At 39.8% G+C, this 17,884-nt stretch overlaps 1 long non-coding RNA gene across 1 annotated transcript; it reads left to right on the forward strand.

Moving 5' to 3' along the window:
- Nucleotides 1-5,042: 5,042 nt before the first annotated feature.
- On the forward strand, nt 5,043-7,447 carry LOC116563152. Its single transcript, XR_004274257.1, has 3 exons — nt 5,043-5,239; nt 6,141-6,216; nt 6,822-7,447. It is a non-coding gene; the product is annotated as an uncharacterized LOC116563152 (long non-coding RNA).
- The last annotated feature ends 10,437 nt before the right edge of the window (nt 7,448-17,884 follow it).

Below are 17,884 nucleotides of genomic sequence, written 5' to 3' on the forward strand. Positions count from 1 at the left end.
ACAACTGGAATTGGAGGGCAGAGGGATTGGGGGTTGAGGTGGGCAAGCTTCCAGGTCATAGATGGATTCAAAGATTTATTTTTATTTTTATTTTTGAGATAGCGTCTTACTCTGTAGCCCAGACTGGAGTGCAATGGCATGATCTCAGCTCACTGCAACATCCACCTCCTGGGTTCAAGTAATTCTCCTGTTTCAGCTTCCTGGGTAGCTGGGACTACAGGTGCAGTCCACCATGCCCAGCTAATTTTTGTATTTTTAGCAGAGATGGGCTTTTGCCATAATGCCCAGGCTTGTCTTGAACTCCTGAGCTCAGGCAACCCGCCTGCTTTGGCCTCCCAAAGTGCTAGGATTACAGGTGTGAGCCACCACACCTGGCCAGACTCAAATATTTTTTGATTGGCAATTGGTTGAAAGAGTTATTATTTAAGGACCTGGAATCAATAGACAGGAATGTCTGGGTTGTCATGAGGGGTCATGAAGACCAAGGTTTTATCATGCAGATGAATGCTCAAAGTAGCAGGCTTCAGAGAGAATAGGCTGTAAATGTTTCTTATCAGACTTAAGAGTCTGTTCTATCAGTCTTACGGTCTCTGTGTTTATGTTAAAGCTGATGAGCTGTGCCTGAATTCCAACAGGGAGGAGGGTATAGTGAGATACGTTCGGCTCCCCCTTCCCATCATGGCCTGAACTAGTTTTTCAGGATAACTCTGTAATGCCCCTGGTTGGGAGGATGGGTCCATTCAGATGGCTGAGATGGTTGGGAACTTAGAATTTTATTTTTGGTTTACATTCAAAAGATTGAGAAATGATTATCAGAAGCCCAGAACCTGTGAGATCCTCTGATGCAGAGAGGCACTGTGGCTGTATAAAACATAACAATGGGGACTGATGTCTCCAAGTCCTGATCGATTCAAATGGCATCTGAAATGTTTAGTCCTTACTTGGTTTTGCTGACTAGTAATGTAAGATTTCATATGTTTGATAAATTCCTATTAGACAGCCATTGATTGCATGAGCCAAATAACGGGTCAGGGATCTGTTGTGGGTTTTGAGCTCTCCCTGGAGGGTTAATGGGCCTGACTGTGAGGACAAGACATTCTTCCGCATCCCTTGGCCACAGTCCCCTCCCTGTCTTCCTGGCAGACCTCTGCAAGAGTTGTTGGAAAGACTGAACTGACAGACATCAGAGGTTTGCACAGAGGCCAATAGCCTTATTTCCAACAGTTCTTCGATAATAGGCTTCTGCTCTTTTGTTTCTTGTTCAGTTGCTAAAGTTTTGGGTACAATTCTTGAAGGATCCATAGGTTCCTGCAAAGCCCAACCAATACATTCTTCCACATTGCCCCATCCTTAGTGGTTATGTTTTTCCTCTTTATCAGCAGGAGTTAGAAAACAAGCAGATTTCCCCCCTGAGATTCTTTCAGTATTGTTCTGGGTTCTATTAAAATGCTGGGTTAGTTTTCAGAGGGATTATTTCATCCTTTGAGCAATTAGTACCTTTTAAAAATTCTGACATCTTTCAGACCCTGTCCTGCAGACCCCACTAAAGTGCTTTTGTCAGAACAGTTTTAGCAGCCCTACATCATGTTTTGCCAGCTGCTCCGGCCAGCGGTGCAGAGAAAACACTTAAGCATATGGTTCAGATGCTTGCATTTTTATCTGAGTAAAATCTGTGTGAAAAGGCCTCAGAATTAAAAAGGCAATCAGTGTATATGATGTCAGAATGCTCACCATTTGTCTCACGGAGACATTTTCTTGGCATCCCTGTGTGATCTTGTAGGTGTGTTTAATTGTCCTAAAGGCACAGCTGTGTGGATTTGATTTGCCTACCAAAAAAAAAAAATTCCATATCTTCTGATGTCAGGGAACAATCTATGACTTCCCTCTTGGTTCTTACCTTGGAATTTCTATGAAGCCCCCGGACTTCAAAATCTTTTGGCGGCAAAGTAGAAAGCATTTTTCCTTCAGCCTTAAAGGCTGACTTTTGATACCTTTGAACTTATCCTGAAGAACAAGGACCATTCAGAATTGATCTCATCCCTTGGACTTTTAAATATGTTTGTAGCTTAGAGCTAAAAGGAAAAAAAAAAAAAAGGGAGAGAGAAGAAAGGAAATCTTTGCTGATCTTTCCTTTGTAGATAGTTGCGTGACCCTTTCCTGCAGGCTTTTGTGGGGGCGTTGCAGCAAAAGATAGTTTTGCCTCAGAGAACAATTCTTTTGAGCCATAACAGACTCATTTCCCTGGAGCTGAAATGAGTATTTCAACATTGATGTTTAAGGCACCCTCAGCCTGATCTTGGGGAAGCAGGAAGCTACTATTTGTAGTTGGGAAAAATACCAACCTAAGATGAAGAGAATCATTATGGCCAAGACTCTATTGTTTCTTCAAGTTACTCAAAGTTAATAATGTCAAAGATACTCACTAAGCAGTGGGTATATTCCTCTACATAATGCTCTGACATGATCTGGTATTTAAGTCACGCAACAAAGCTGCCAAAATCCAGACAGGACGGACACATTTGTGATGAACTTTCATCCTGAAAACTACCTTCTTGAATGAGTAGGCTATGGCTTCTCCCCATTACCTCTTTTTCCTCTTTGGATCCTTTGGAAAGGATCGAGGTGTCTGAGACTGGAGTTCCTGCCCTGTGCTTAGGTTGGAAACCTAGGCTGGTTTGATTTGCCCACAGAAAAAGCCTGTGGCTAGAAACTGACTTTTCCCACAGCTACCTGATCCAGTCCTACCTCTCCTAGAGGAGGCATCTCTCCTTGATTTGGAGACTTCCTGCAACATACTATCCTTGTAGATGACTCAGCTGCCAAACTCCCCTTCCTGGCCCAATTTTACTGCTGTTGAAGCACTTGTGAAGTATATAACTTAGTCTCAATTATTAGTACTCACAGAAGAGCGCAGAGATATAAAACAAAAAACAGACCCAATGAACAGTCCCTTCCCAGAACACGTGCTTTTGAATTGCTCTGTTTTCCACTGCCGGGGTATGATCTTTCCTAACATCAGCATGAACACCACCCACACAGCCCTTTCTCATGTTTTTTTAATTAGATATTGTTTTTGCAGTTGATAGAAGTAAAATAAGGTCCTTATAAAGCTTTGTCTCAGGGAGACTGCATGAGTAATAAGTGACAGAAAACTCAAAAAGGCTTAAGCAGAAAAGATAATTTATTAATGAAAGGTAATCAGGGCTTCAGGCATGCTGGATTTGGGGCTTAGGTTATTTAATCACAACTGTTGTTATCATATTTTGACTTGGTCATTTTTTTTTTTTTTTGTAAGCTTAAAAGTCTCAACTTCATGTGACAGCAAGATAGTTCTTAGTTTCAAATCTGGCAAGCAAGAAGGGTAACTGTTTCCCTCACAAACACCTCAAAAGAAAACCCTAAGGTATCTCATTGTCCCTGTAGGGTTAAATATCTTTCCTAAGCCAGCTATTGCAAAATTTAATAATCATGCTGGGTGGCCTGAAACCCATGTTACAATGAGCTTGTGTTACAGTCAGCTCCCTGGAACCACATAGACTGAAAATAGGAGATGAATGGATTTCTAAATGAAGATGGGGACTGTTTCCACAAGAAGGGGAAGTAGAAAGTGAGCGTGACTAGGACTACACATGTTCACTATAGGCACAGACACAGCTAAGCAACCATACCTTTTCTAATGGTACCAACGTCATGGCAGGCTATATCTGCCATGACTTAGTAAAAGGGGAAGAGAGGGAGATGTGTAGAAATGAATAAAGCAGAATCTTTGCCTTTGAGAATGTTGGGGCTCAGAAAGTGCTGCCCCAAAGACTGATGCTGTGATGTGCTGGGAGCCTTAGGAGCTGCCTATGAATGAAGATTCCTCTTTGTCTTATCCCTTAAGCACAAGGAGGAACTCTTCCTAGAATTCTTTTATGTGCCCAAGAAAGCTTCTTTCCAAAAGAAATGCAGTTATCTTAAATGCCTTCCTGAGGGATGTCACGATTAATCACAATGAGAAAAGGAGGGGAGGGGAGGGGGAGGCTGGGAATCTTCACCCTGCCCAGACAGACTTTTCATCTATTCCTCTGAGGGCAGCTCTAAGAGATTATCTGTGGGACTTGATCTGCATAATAAGGTGACAGTTGTTCCTGTGTAGTTCCACCCCTCACCTTCCCATAAGGTCGGCCTCGCACCTCCCAGGTCCATTATTTTTCCCTAATGACTTACTGTGCCTTAAAAGAAATGTCTACATTTCCCTTCTTCTTCCTCCCCTATAAAAAGGGTATATCACTTCTATCATTCTCCTGTGATCCTCCATGCTATGCACATTACAATAAACTTTTGTTGTATTTTCTCCTATTAATCTTCTGTCAGCTGATTTTCAGCAAGCCTTCAGAGGGCCAAAGGGTAGTTTTACCTTAGTTCCGACAAGAAACTCCATATTTTAAGTTTTACTTTGGCCAGAGATTGCAAATTCATGGTTCAGGTGCCAACACATCTTGACTTGTGCCCCTCACTAACAGGCCCTTCCTGCTGAATCTGGATATAGCTTTAGATATAGCAATCCGGGTAACTGGCACAAATCAACAGAGATTGGTGCATGATACGATACTTATTTTTCAACGTGTGTTAGATTGATATTAGTAGGTTGGACCAAGTGGACATTCATTTTCAGTGTGGTTGGGTAAAGTAGGTTGGGTGTGAGCTGGAGAAAGATGACAGCTGGTTGGTAACAGACCACAGATCACTAGGTGTCAGGAAAAGCCTGGATCTGCATGAGGATAATTGCTAGTTGACTCTGTTTCACAATTTGCAGATATCTAGCTTCTTACAAATAGGTCAATGAACATATCACATTCATTTCTTTTCAAAGCTTTTGGACATTTTAAATAATACTAGATAAAAATAACAGTGAGTAATCAAGCCCACATTTTTAAAAACAACTTTATTGAGTAAGATCTGTGTGGGATAAGGGGAAGAAATTTCTTGTTTCACATTACTGCAGTGTAACTAATCTAGCTGTCTGCTCTCAATGTTTAGAATTACACTCAGTTGGTTTAATGGTAGAGTTAAAGGCCAAATCTGCCATATAGTAGGGAGTATATGAAGCCAGGAGGAAGGATCCAGGATATGAACCATGACAGAATACACACACATTTTGGAGATGCGTGCTTTCTCCAAGCTCTGAGGACCATCACAAAGACATGTTAACTGAAAGAACACCAAGTGATGACTGAATAGGTCCTAACTATTGGAGGTAAGCATTTCTAAAATTATTTGGACAAGAAGTTAATACATTGTGCAAGTTACTCTTAAATGCTTTGTGAGATACAAAGAGGATAGGCTTGTCCCTTTTAAAAGAAGAGGTAAACAACCAAGTTGGAGATACAAGATTTACAAATATGAAAACTTAAATAACAATAAAGCACTTAATAGTAGCAAGCAATAAAGGAAAAGATGTCAGTAGGCAGTAAGTGGTTAACTACCAAATGTATTATCTGAATAATAACTGTGAAAAATTTTTTGGAAGGAGTGATTAGCTCAAGTTAGGGAATGAAGAAACTCATTACTAAAGAGGTGAGAACTGACCTGGTCCCACTGGGAGCTAGGATTAACTTATGAAGGCAATTTTGGTGGGGAAAGCAGCCTAAGAAAAAGAAAGATGAATGGAAGGATCAAAGTATAGCTGGAAGAGAATGAGAAATAAGTTTATCTGGAGCTGTTATTTTACGTAGAGAAGTTGAGTTGAGGGGAGGTGGTAAAAGTATATTGAAGCCCATTGTGGAGGCTCTTGAATGCTGAGCTGAAGGTTTTAGATATAATCCAGTAAACAATGAAGAGTCCTGGAAGGCTTCTGAGTGGCAGAGTGGCATGTTCTGACAGTGTTTTGGGGAAGGATAGTTTGACATAGATGTGGGGTATAGAATGGAGGTAACTGATACTGAAATTGAGGAAACCGTTAAGGGGACTTTTCAGCAATCGTAGGAAAGGTAAAAGAGTCCAATTTAACTTGTTGTCAATAGGAATATAACCACTACTGTGAAATAAGCATCAACAAGACTTGGTCACTATCTTCGTCTATTTTGTGTTGCTATAGAAGAATACTTGAGGCTAGGTAATTTATAAATGAAAAGTTTATTTAGCTCACTGTTTAGCAGGCTGTACAAGAAGCATGGCACAAAACTCTAGTTGTCTTCTGGTGAAGATCTCAGAAGTTTCCACTCATGGCAGAAGGTGAAGAGGAGCCAGCTGCTGTAAAGATCACGTGGCAAGAGGAAGTGAGAAGGAGAGAGGAGGTGCCAGCCCCTGTTTAACAACCAACTCTTGTGGAAACTAAGAGTGAAAACTCACTCACTGGCCCCCCCCACCCAGGGAAGGCATTAATCCATTCATGAGGGATCCACCCCTATGACCCAAACACCTCCTATTAGGCCTCACCCCCTAACACTGCTACACTAGGAATAAAATTTCATCCTGAGGGTTAGCGGGAACAAACAAACCATAACCAAAGTCTAGTGGTCACTACTTAGATACTTTCCACAGAGAAAAGAAAAGACATAAAGTTGAGATTTCAGGCTGAAAAGATTGGAATAATGGAGGAATCTGTAGAGAAAGACAGTTTCTGAGCTCAGATGAGAAACTTTGACCTAGATGTTGTGGTTTTGCTGAAGGTTCAATGATCAAGTAAAATGTTCATTGCTTTGCTGTGTTGATTGCCAATGAGGTTTTGGATGGAGATTCAGGAGTCATCTGCATGGAGACGGAAATAAGAGAAGAAGGTATATCCTAGGAAGGCCAGAGCCAAGGATTGAACTAAAGAATTTCTCATTTTTAAAAAGGTAGGTGGAGAAGAAGGAGCTAATGAAGAAAAAGAAACAAGTTGTCAAGAAGTGGGAAGAGAACCAGGACAACACAGCATCATGTCAGACAGTAAAAGAGTACAATTTCAAGAAGGAAGAGTGCCCAATAGCCCCTTGGCTATAGAAGAATCAAAGAGCAGGAGAAACAGGGAAAGGCCTTTAATTTTGTGATTAGGATGTCAAAGGTGACCTCCCAGGCATTACAACGTAGCAACTGAAAGAAAGTGAATGTGATCTAGAGAGAGAATTCAACAATGTGACCCAATTAGCTTAATGCCTCAAATTACCAAAATTGTACAGATTTTTAGTAAATTTTAAGCTGATAAATGTTACTACCATCAGAGACCATGGAAGGGAATACTAAAATACCTCAGGAAGACACAGATTAAGTATCCACTTACTTTATACCATATGTATAGCCTTTGTTTCAATGATGTTGATAATATTAATGCAACGTTGCTAAAAGTAAACACCCTCTATATTCTAGGCACTGTACTGAGCACTTTAACATATTTAGTTAACAGCACAATTCTGCATTCTGGAGTTGAGGAAACTGAGTTTTGGAAAGTTAAGTATTGCTTCTGAGATTCTATGGCCGGTGAACAATGCAGTCAGTATTCAAACCAAGGTCAACGTGACTCCAAAGCCCATGTATTTTCTACTGCACCAGGTGGACAAAGCTTTAAAACATGAGCACTTGACATGAGAAAGATACCTCACCTCTAGAATTTCCTGTTTAGTGCGAAACCCTGTTTATAATGAGAAGGACTTCTCCTCAATGAAAAGATGGTTTCTTTTATAACCTGAACATTTGTCTTCATTTACGAATTTCATCTTATTAGACTTAATCATCTGTACTGAACATCTGGCACTCACCTTAAATGTCTGGTTGCCTTGTAACTTTTAGAATTATGGAAAAAATGTAAAACTATGTAAGTTAGAAAGAAGAGTATTATAAATCCCCATGTACCTTTGTTCCAGCTTCAACATTGATTGATCAATATCTGATCAATCTTGTTTCATTTGCCAGACCACTTCCATCCTCTTTACTACTTACATTCTTGGAAGGGGGAGTGTGCTGGTTGACTTTTCCTGTGTCTCACTGAGTGTCAACCTGTTTCTTTTTAGCACAAAGCATCTTGTCTAATGTAAATTTGTGATGAACATGGTGAACCTGAGATTTGAGGAAGAAAAAAATATTTTTTCTCTTTGGAAGCAATTTTTAGGTGTTAAAACACAAACCTTAGACAAATTAGATTTGACAGAGTTTAATCGAACAAAGAACGATTTGTGAATTGTGCAGCCCCCAAATCGAAACAGGTTCGGAGAGATGCCGACACTGCCACATGGTCTAAGAAAATTTATGGACAGAAAAGAAAAGTGACATACAGAAAATGGAAGTGAGGTACAGAAACAGCTGGATTGGTTACAGCTCAGTGTTTGTCTTGTGTGAATATGGTTTGAACAGTTGGCCACATGTGATTGGCCGAAACTCAATTATTTTTACAAAAGTAATTTACAGCCTGTTTATACATCCAGTTAGCTTTCAGTTTACTATGTATGGAAAAACCTTTAGGCCAAACTTAAAATATGTAAGGGGGTGGTTTTAGGCCAAACTTAATTTAACATAGGGTACTTGTTTATAACTGCTAAAAATAAATTGGTAGGTAACCCTATTCTTAGGTTTTCTCTAGCTAAAACTCAGGAGATCCTGAGCTTAAGAAGACGTTTGCATGTGGTGTGAACTGCCTCTTGGGAATCCCTCTGGTGAGGGCAGACAGCTATCTAGTCTTTTCCGTTAGGCCAGGCAGGCATCTGCGATAGGCATATTAGTGCTGACAGTCACTAAAATCAGAACCGAAGTGTGGAAAATGAGCAGGAACCAACAGTTCTGGTCTCTGTGGGAGGTCAGAGTCAGAGTAAATTGACCTCTGCTCTTTCTCCTTTCCTTCTCTCCATCAGAGGTATCCAAGCCTTAAAGAGAGGTCTGCTCACAGGGGGTGACCAAAAGTGACCCATGACAGTGGCCATTGCTGAGGTCTTTAGCAGAGCCACAGAGACGTGGGTCTGCACCACAGGTAAGTTATAACTTATGCTTCTTACAAAGTTTTGTGCTCCAGATTAAAAGAGGGTGAAATTATTAATTGGTCTTCTTCATTTGCAATGTTTCTTCTTTTATTTTTTATGGAGGCATCATATACATCCAGAAATGTGTATATGTCATAGGTATGCAACTCCACAAAGTTTCAAACTGAACATACCTGTGTGTGTAACTAGCACTCAGGTTGGGAGACAGGACATTACTGCACCTAGGTGTGCAACTGTGCTTCCATCCAGTGGTGACCCCTCCCAGCAGTAACTGTCCTCCTCATTTCCTTACAGCATGGATTACTAACAATGCTTCTTATAATAAAATAAAGTTGGAGATAGTTCTTAGAGAAACCCTTTCCTTTTAGGTCCTTCTCCTCCTTGTTATATTTTTAACATCTTTTAAAAAATAAGCCAATAATCCGAGTCATGTGGGAAGAGCCCAGGTAAGAGGCAACAGCCATTCGTCAAGAGCAGCCCCCCACCCTCTCTTCCTGAGTCCACTGGATTGAGTCCAGCTGGATTGGTTACAGCTTGGTGTTAGTCATTGCCTTTCTATCTTGACTAGCTCCATCAAAACTCCTTGGAATTGACTGTCTTAACTAAAAGCTAAGAACTTGCTGCCAATGCATTGCAACACTCCAGTAGCACATGCTGCAATTACTGAATTTTCCATGAACATCCATAAATAATTCAAGAGGGGGCAACTTGATGGGTTGGGGCGATGTGTGATGACCACCCCCGGAAGAAAGCTGTGCTTGCAAACATCCCTGAGTCCTGCATCAGTAGATACATAGCCAGCTTCTGTGAGGTTCAGGTTTCTACTCACAAAGAGACACAGGGAGGGGAGAAACTTGGTCTTTTAACAGTCTGATTCTCCCCAGTCTGATTCCAAAGGGAAGGTCAGGAAGGAGAAGAAGTAAAGAGCAAGGGCTTTGGAGTCAGAGAGTCACTGGCTTCAGCCATGCCTTTACCATGGTTACCTTAAACAATTTCTATAAACTCAGTTTTTGTGCCTGCAAATGTAGGACAATAGTATCATGAAACTCGTATGTGACAATGCATGTGAAGCACTAGGCAAATAATGTGCCACATGGTAAATGCTCAATAAACATGAGATCTTACAATTAAAAAAAGCTGTTTTCCCAGAAAAAGAACAAAGGGATTTTAGATGGACAGAATGACACAACACTTGACTAACTTTTAAATACTTAAATCAGTGAATCAGGGCTTAATTAGACACGTTTGATCCATTCAAACCTCTTGGTTTTTTCTATAGGACCAAAATGACATCTTATGGCATTGGCACTTCAGATGTTGCCCGCACAGAGTGGCGGGACAAGAGGACGTCATCCTGCCTGGGTCCAGATTTTGTGGGAGGGAGGCCCTGCAGGACAAAATAAAGTCTTGATGAAGTTATGAGGAAGAAAATAATCATCTTAAAGTTTATGATGAGATAAGGGATACCTGGAATACTTTTCCCTTTAGACTATTTTAGATTAAAATGAAGTGCTTTCCAACGCCCTTTAACAACAGAATAGCGGAAGTTGAAGTACTTTTAGGCACAAAAGTTGGATCTACTATGGTTCTCTAATGATTTCTGTGGCTGTCATGTTGCCCCCTTCACCCTACCTCCACACCGTTGCCTCTCCTCAGCTGCTGGGCTCGTGTGTCTGCCCCAACTCTCCAATCTGCTGCTTTCAGTAAACTTAGTCCATGCTCTGTTTTCTCTTGCACTCTGTGTTTCTCTCTGAATCATTTTCTAGGATTAGATCATTTTGCCCAACATTTACTACATGTACAAAATTGGGGAGGATTCCTGAACTCTTTACATTTCAGTTTTCTCCTCAATCGAGCAGGGCTATCAACAGCATCTCATTCACAAGGCTATTGTGAAGAATAAATAAGATAATGTATGTAAATGCTCAATACAGAGCCTGATACTTAGTAAGCACTGAAGAAATCATTGCTGCTGTAATTGTTATCATAATCACCATCATCATCACCATCAACACCATCATCATCAAATCCTGAGGCATGAAAGTCTCATTGACAATCTCCCTCATGTCTCCATAGTATAGTCTTACCTCCTGACTTGCTTTGAATGTGAAATTTTGGATTTACATCTGTAGATCATGCAGTTGTCCAATTTTCTTCCAGTTGCCTTGGAAATCTGCCCATCCTCTTCATTGTTCTTATGTTCATTCTGCATCTGAACACTTGGAGGAAAAATGAAAAACTCAATCAAATGTTCAGCTAGTCACTCCATGTTGTACCAAATACTTAAGTTGTTCTAAATATTTGGAGCATTGACAAGTTTTTAGTCTGCTTTTGGATATTTGGCAGATTAAAAATCAGAAAACACAACCTTATCAAGGACCAGGCCAGGAAGAAACAAATCTCTTTCATGTGATCAATTTGAAACAGGCTGTTGATGTGGACAACATTTTTGTTTGATGGATCAGAACAATTTTAAAAATTGTTTTTACCAAAAAATGGGTGTGCCCCTGCAAGATGATGGATGGGATGAAGATTAAGATTAGGGTAAGGCTCTCTTTTATATACATTATAGTTTCATGATTTTTAAAAAATTAAGTTATAATTTATATTCAATGCAATTCACCAGTTTTAAGTATACAATTTGATGAGTTTTGTAACAGAGACACTTATTACCACATCAAACTACAGACTATTTCCATTACTTTAGGAAAGCCCTTCATCCCTTTACAGTCAGTCCCCATCCCTTTCAAACACTGATCTGCTTTGTCTCACTATAATTCTGCCTTTTGTAAAACTTTATACAAATGAAATCATAGGATATATGTTCTTACATCTGGCTTTTTTCACTGAGCATAATTCTTTTGAGATTCTGCATGTTGTCGCATGTATTGGTAATTTATTCCTTTTTATTACTGAGTTGTAGTTCATCATAACACAATTTGTTTGTCTATTCACCAGTTGATGGATATTTGGCTATTATAAATAATGCTGCTATGAACATTCAAGTACAAGTTGTTGCACAGACCTCAGTTTTCATTTCACCTGGATAAATACCTAGGAATGGAAATGCTAAGTTGTAAGTATATGTTTGACTTCTGACAAAACTGTCAAACTGTTTGCCAAACTGGCTGAACGTTTCACATGTCCACCAGCAAAGTGTGGGAGTTCCCACACCCCAGTTTCAGCAACACTTTGTATGGTGATTGATATGGTTTGATTCCATGTCCCCACCCAAATCTCATCTCGAATTGTAATCTCCATGTATTGAGGGAGGGACCTGGTGAAAGAGGATTGGATCATGGGCACCAGTTTCCCCCATGCTGTTCTCATGTTAGTGAGGGATGGTTAGTAAGTGTACGGTTTCCCCTGTATACTGTCTCTCTCCTGCTGCCATGTAAGACATGCCTTGCTTCTCCTTCACCTTCTACTGTGACTGTAAGCTTCCTGAGGCCTCCCCACCCATGCAGAACTGTGAGTCAATTAAACCTCTTTCCTTTATAAACTACCCAGTCTCAGGTAGTATATAGCAGTGTGAGAATGAACGAATATAGTCATCTTCCTTATTTTAGCTAGCCTAGTGGATTTGTGGTGGTATTTAATTGTGGTTTCACTTTTCATTTCCCTAATGTCTATGATGTTGCACGTCTTTTCATGGGCTTATGGGTCATTTACACATCTTTGGTGACCTTTCACCAAAGGTCTCCACATCTTTGAAGACCTTCTCTTAGAATTATATGCCCATTTATTTTTATCAGATTATCTTTCTTGTTGTGCTGTAATAATTCTTTACATATTCTTGATCTCCTTTATTGAACTTATCTTCTGCTATTATTTTTCCCAGTCTGCAGTTTGCTTTTTATTTTTTTTTAGTGGTATCTTTTGAAGGGGAGATTTTTTAAATTTTGATAAAATTGAATTTATTAATTTTTAAAATGGTTTGCATGTTTTGCATCCTACCAAAGAAATCTGCTTATTCCAGGGTCATAAAGATTTTTTTGTCATGCTGTCTTGTAGAATTTTATATTGTTCTAGCCTCTAGCATCTAGATCTAGAATTTATTCTGTTAGGGTAAAGTGAAAATTGAGGTTCATTTATTTGTACACAGACATTCATTTTTTTCCCCAGCACTATTTGCTGGAGACTATTCTTGAATTACTTTGACATACTTGGTAACATTTAAAGAACTGAAAGTTCTCTTTTTTTTTCTTTTTTCAGTTATGCCAAAATGTTTCCTTCAAAAAGATGTACCAAATTATTGGGTACCATTTTTAAGAATTAAAAAGTTATTAATAAGGTGCTCAAAGATTTGTATATAAGGATGCTTATTATTTTTTATTTATTTATTTTTATTTTACTTTAGGTGCATACTATATCTGGCATTTCTCCCCATGTTATCCCTCCCTCCCCTCCCCTCCCTCCCCACCCCCTATTGTCTCTTCCCTACCCCCCCAACTGTCCCCTGTGTGTGATGCTCCTCTCCCTGAGTCCATGTGTTCTCGTTGTTCAACACCCACCTAGGAGTGAGAACATACAGTGTTTGGCTTTCTGTTCTTGTGTCAGTTTGTTGAGAATGATGGTTTCCAGATTCATCCAAGTCCCTACAAAGGATACGAACTCATCGTTTTTTATGGCTGCATAGTATTCCATGGTGTATATGTGCCACATTTTCTTTGTCCAGTCTATCATTGATGGGCTTATTATAATGTTGTTTGTAATGCTAAAAGCTGGAACCATTTGCAGGGGATAAAAGATTTATTTTCCTCACTTATCACTAGGTTCAAGGCTGAGGCACTATAATAAAGAAAGATTAATAAGAGAAAACCATACAGTTTTATTTAATATGCTTTATACAATACAGGAGGCTTCAGACAAAGAAATCTGTATATTTTTATGGTAATTTTGATGAAAAAGTCCATGGATGTGGAGAAATATGATTGGACAAAGGAGGTACAATCTAATGGTAATAAACTGGGGGGAACATAGCAAGGCCTGTTTGTTTAGATTCTTCCCTGTGTTTCTGTGTCTTCAGAAATGACAATCTTCCCTTTCTGTGGGTATAAAGTGGGCACCTTTCACATGAGCATGTTGTGACCTACTTCAGGAGAAGGTCAGAAAATGTTTTCTAGGTTTCATGGCCTGCTCCAGGGCACCAGGGCAGGAGAAAGACAGAGATGCTCTCCTTTTCCTGCAGTTTTCTCAAATACCAAGTTGTCATATCTTGAGGTAGTGTGTCCTGAAACCCATTCACAATCTAAATATCTACCACCAGGAGGCAAGTTGAATAAATCACGGCATATTCATATAGTGTAATATCACAGCCAATAAGAATCTTCATGTTGATTGACATATGTGACCAAGAATAGATATTCACAACATGCTTTAAGGGAAAACACAGAGATCACAAATAAGAACTCTGATATTTCATTTTTGCAAGTACGAAAACAACAGTAAAAATTATAATTGCTTACACATATATAGAAACAGATGCAGAATAATATACAGTGATTATCTGTGGATGCTAGGATTCCAGACAATCTATTTTTTTATATTTCTTTTTCAAACAGTGTAAACTACCTTTAAAATTAAGGAAAACATTTCTTTTTTTCTTGTTTTGTTTTGAGACAGTGTCTTACTCTGTTGTCTAGGCTGGAGTGCTGTGGTGTGAACATGGCTCAGGCTTAAGGGATCCTGTCTCAGCCTCCTGTGTAGCTGGGACCACGGGTGCACATCATGCCCAGCCAATTTTTAAATATTTTTAGAGACACATCTCACTTTGTTGCCCAGGCTGGTCTCGAACTCCTGGCTTTAAGTGATTCTCCTGCCTCAGTCTCCCAAAGTGCTGGGATTATAGGCATGAGCCACTGCTCCTGGCTGGAAAACATTTTTTTACAAAAAAATTATGTACTCTTGGCAGCAGCGTTTAAGGATTCCCAGAGATGCAGCTTAACAAATCAATATGCAACATTTTTACCGTAAATGCTTTTAGGTGGTATGAACTCTCTGGAAAGCCAGTTAGCAGCTGAAATCTGGTTTGCTTAAGCTAGAAAGACCCACAAAAGGCTTACTGTCTCAAAGACTCTGAAGAGAATGAGGCATTTAAAGCTTCATTTCCATTAAAATACAAATTAGAATTAAAGTTAGCCATATGGTGATGTTCTAATTTTCCCCCAATACTCCTTCTAACTCACATAAGAGACAATTTCTATTTCTAAATTCTTTAATGATGTAATTCCTCACAATTATAAGTATATGTAATATACTCTTTTTCTATCAACAACACATATAAGTGCATCTGATCACTTGTAGGGCCATATGGTATGATGAGAAACTAATCTACTTTAAAAAGTTTTATTTTCCCAGAATATGTTCTCCCGTTAGTTATATGTGTACCATCACTCAGCTTTTTAGAGAGTGGCTCTCAGAATTTTGACAAAGCCTTACATACGTCTAAAAAACTCAGAACACGTGGAAAATATGGAATATTAGAAGATTAAGTACAGACTACCAGCTAAAGCCAGACTGAAAGCCTCCAGGAGGACAAAGTATTTGCAACACTGTGTCTGACTCCCAGAAGCCCCTAGGAAATAAATTGGCTGCTCATTTGAGAACCATAGTCATGTTTATTTTAGTGCTTACATGATCAAAGAAAACAATGTTTTAACTTCAGGGGTTCTTACCTCTTTTATGATATGAAAATAATTGGAATCCTTAGCATTATCTTATTCATCACATAACAAATCTTTTTATTACTCCTTTTTTTTTTTTTAATGTGAGAAAATTGAAGCTTCGGTAGAAAGTGTCAGAGTCTAGATTCGATCCCCGGTCTTCTAATCAAAGTCCTGAGCATACACTTTCCCCCACCCACTTCTAGACCCCTTCTAGTCTCAGCAGCAGCAGCTCGATCTCCTCATCTCCCACTTGAGCCTTTCTCCAAGGAAACAGTCAAGGAGCCTCAGAAGGCTCTTAGGGAATAGAGAAGAAACTGCACGTGAGCCAAACAGAATGCGGTTAAAACACTTTACTCCATAGCATTAGACCCTCTGCTGGTTTGCCCATTGCTTTTTGTAAACTATGTAGAAAGAATCCTAGAACTAAGGAGTATGAATCTGGCCACTGTGTAATCACAGACACATCAGAAAAAGCTCACAGGACTAAGCAATTAACTAATTCAATGAGTATCTATTGCATCCTACCATGTATCCATCACATGGCAAAAATCCATCACATTCTCATTCTTACACTGAAATTTAGTGGTGGTGGGCAGCGGGGGACTATGTAATTGGTGCAAACACCTAGTAAGTTGTTTAATGACAGGAAGCTTTTATATGTAGCTAAGAAAGCTCAGCATTGTTACATATAAAATATATGCAAAATAAGTAATGTATTTATGTAGTGTATTGTAACTTTCAAATCACATATTCATCAGGTTGGATTCAAACAGTACTGAGGATGAGAGAAACAGGTGTTACACCATTTTGCAGACAGGAAAACCAAGGCTCAGAGGACAGAGACCGTGACTAATGAGTATGTGAGCTTACACATTCCGAGTCTCAGGTATTCCTGCAATTTATTTTAAGGCTTTGTTTGGACAAGCTCATTTTCTTGTTTTAAGCAAGGTGGGACTATATCTCTGTTTGCCAAAATAGACAAGCAAATTGGTAACTAGCCTGGCAGAATCTCCACTTCCTGTAATGGATATAGCAAGTTATAACACATGAGGGCCATGGCAAAGCAGCCATCTCATGATCACCCCTGATCAGCCCTGTTGTGATTGCCTCTGACAGTCAGTTGCTGGCACAGAACATGGAGATGCATTCATTCTCAATTTAAAAACCATATAAAATGACCCAAAGAGTTGTGTCCAATCTGATTCTTGAAAATGCATGTTCTGATTGATCAGTAGAAAGAGAACTCAGATGCATCAGCCCCCTCTGAGAATACCTTTGGGAAAGTACCAGAGTGCTGTAATGCTTTGAGCCTGAGCAGTGGCTGCCAGCAGTGAACCGTCAGAACAGCTTCCATGGCGCACATCAGTGACCTGGCTCCATGCCACATGTGTTCTACAGTGGATGTTCACAGGGAAGGGGAGGAAGCAGGGATGGGGGATCATTTGGGAAGCTGGAAAGGTCAGATATGGTGGCACCTGGTAGAAAATGCTTCTTGCAGATTAAACAGCTTGGGGTCAGTATGAGGATAGCTCTCTAAGTGTCATTAATAAAAATGAAAATGTTCCTGAAGAACTGTTAAGGCCAAGTTATGATGACTGAGTATTAACGATATCGCAACTGGGTCCTCTGCCTCTCACCATTTTCTTTTTGAAAATTCGTGGTTATTTGCCTCATCTTTAGTGCTTAAATTCCAGAAAATAATATAGACTAGTGATTCACTTTGGTTAGCTGAGCCAACAACCTCACTTACTAGAGGGAAATCAGACATAGCAGCTCTTTTTTGAGATGGCTTATTTAGGGTGTCAAGGCTGCTTGCTGTCATGACCTTGCAATCAGCATTGTTCATTTGCTCATTCCATCAACACTGTGGAAGAGATATGTGCTGGAGGCTATGCTGGGTGCCATGGGGGATAAAGGGCGAATGAGAGCCTGAGTGGCTTTACAGCCGGGAAGCAGAAATGAGAGGATACACATGTGACACAGGCTGTCCTTATGAACTGTCAGTGGGGCTGAGCCCTGTGCAAAGATCTCTTCTTCTAGGAAATAAGGGAAGAAAGCCTTGGTGGTGTGGGATGGAAACAAGAAATGGGGAGGTATTTTAGCTCAGGGAGTGGTTGAAAAGGACAGAGTCCTTTTTCAGGAGTAGTAGGTTTTCCTGTTTGGTTAGAATAAAGGTCTGTGGAAGATATAGCAAGATCCAAGACTGATGGATAAGCTAGAGACAAACTGTGGATGGTTTCAGTGTCAGGCTGAGGACTCCTACCAGGCAGTGGGAGTAATGAAGGA

This window comes from Sapajus apella, unplaced genomic scaffold (assembly GCF_009761245.1).
Source record: "Sapajus apella isolate SASKATOON/1434 unplaced genomic scaffold, GSC_monkey_1.0 scaffold1, whole genome shotgun sequence".
NCBI lineage: Eukaryota > Metazoa > Chordata > Mammalia > Primates > Cebidae > Sapajus > Sapajus apella.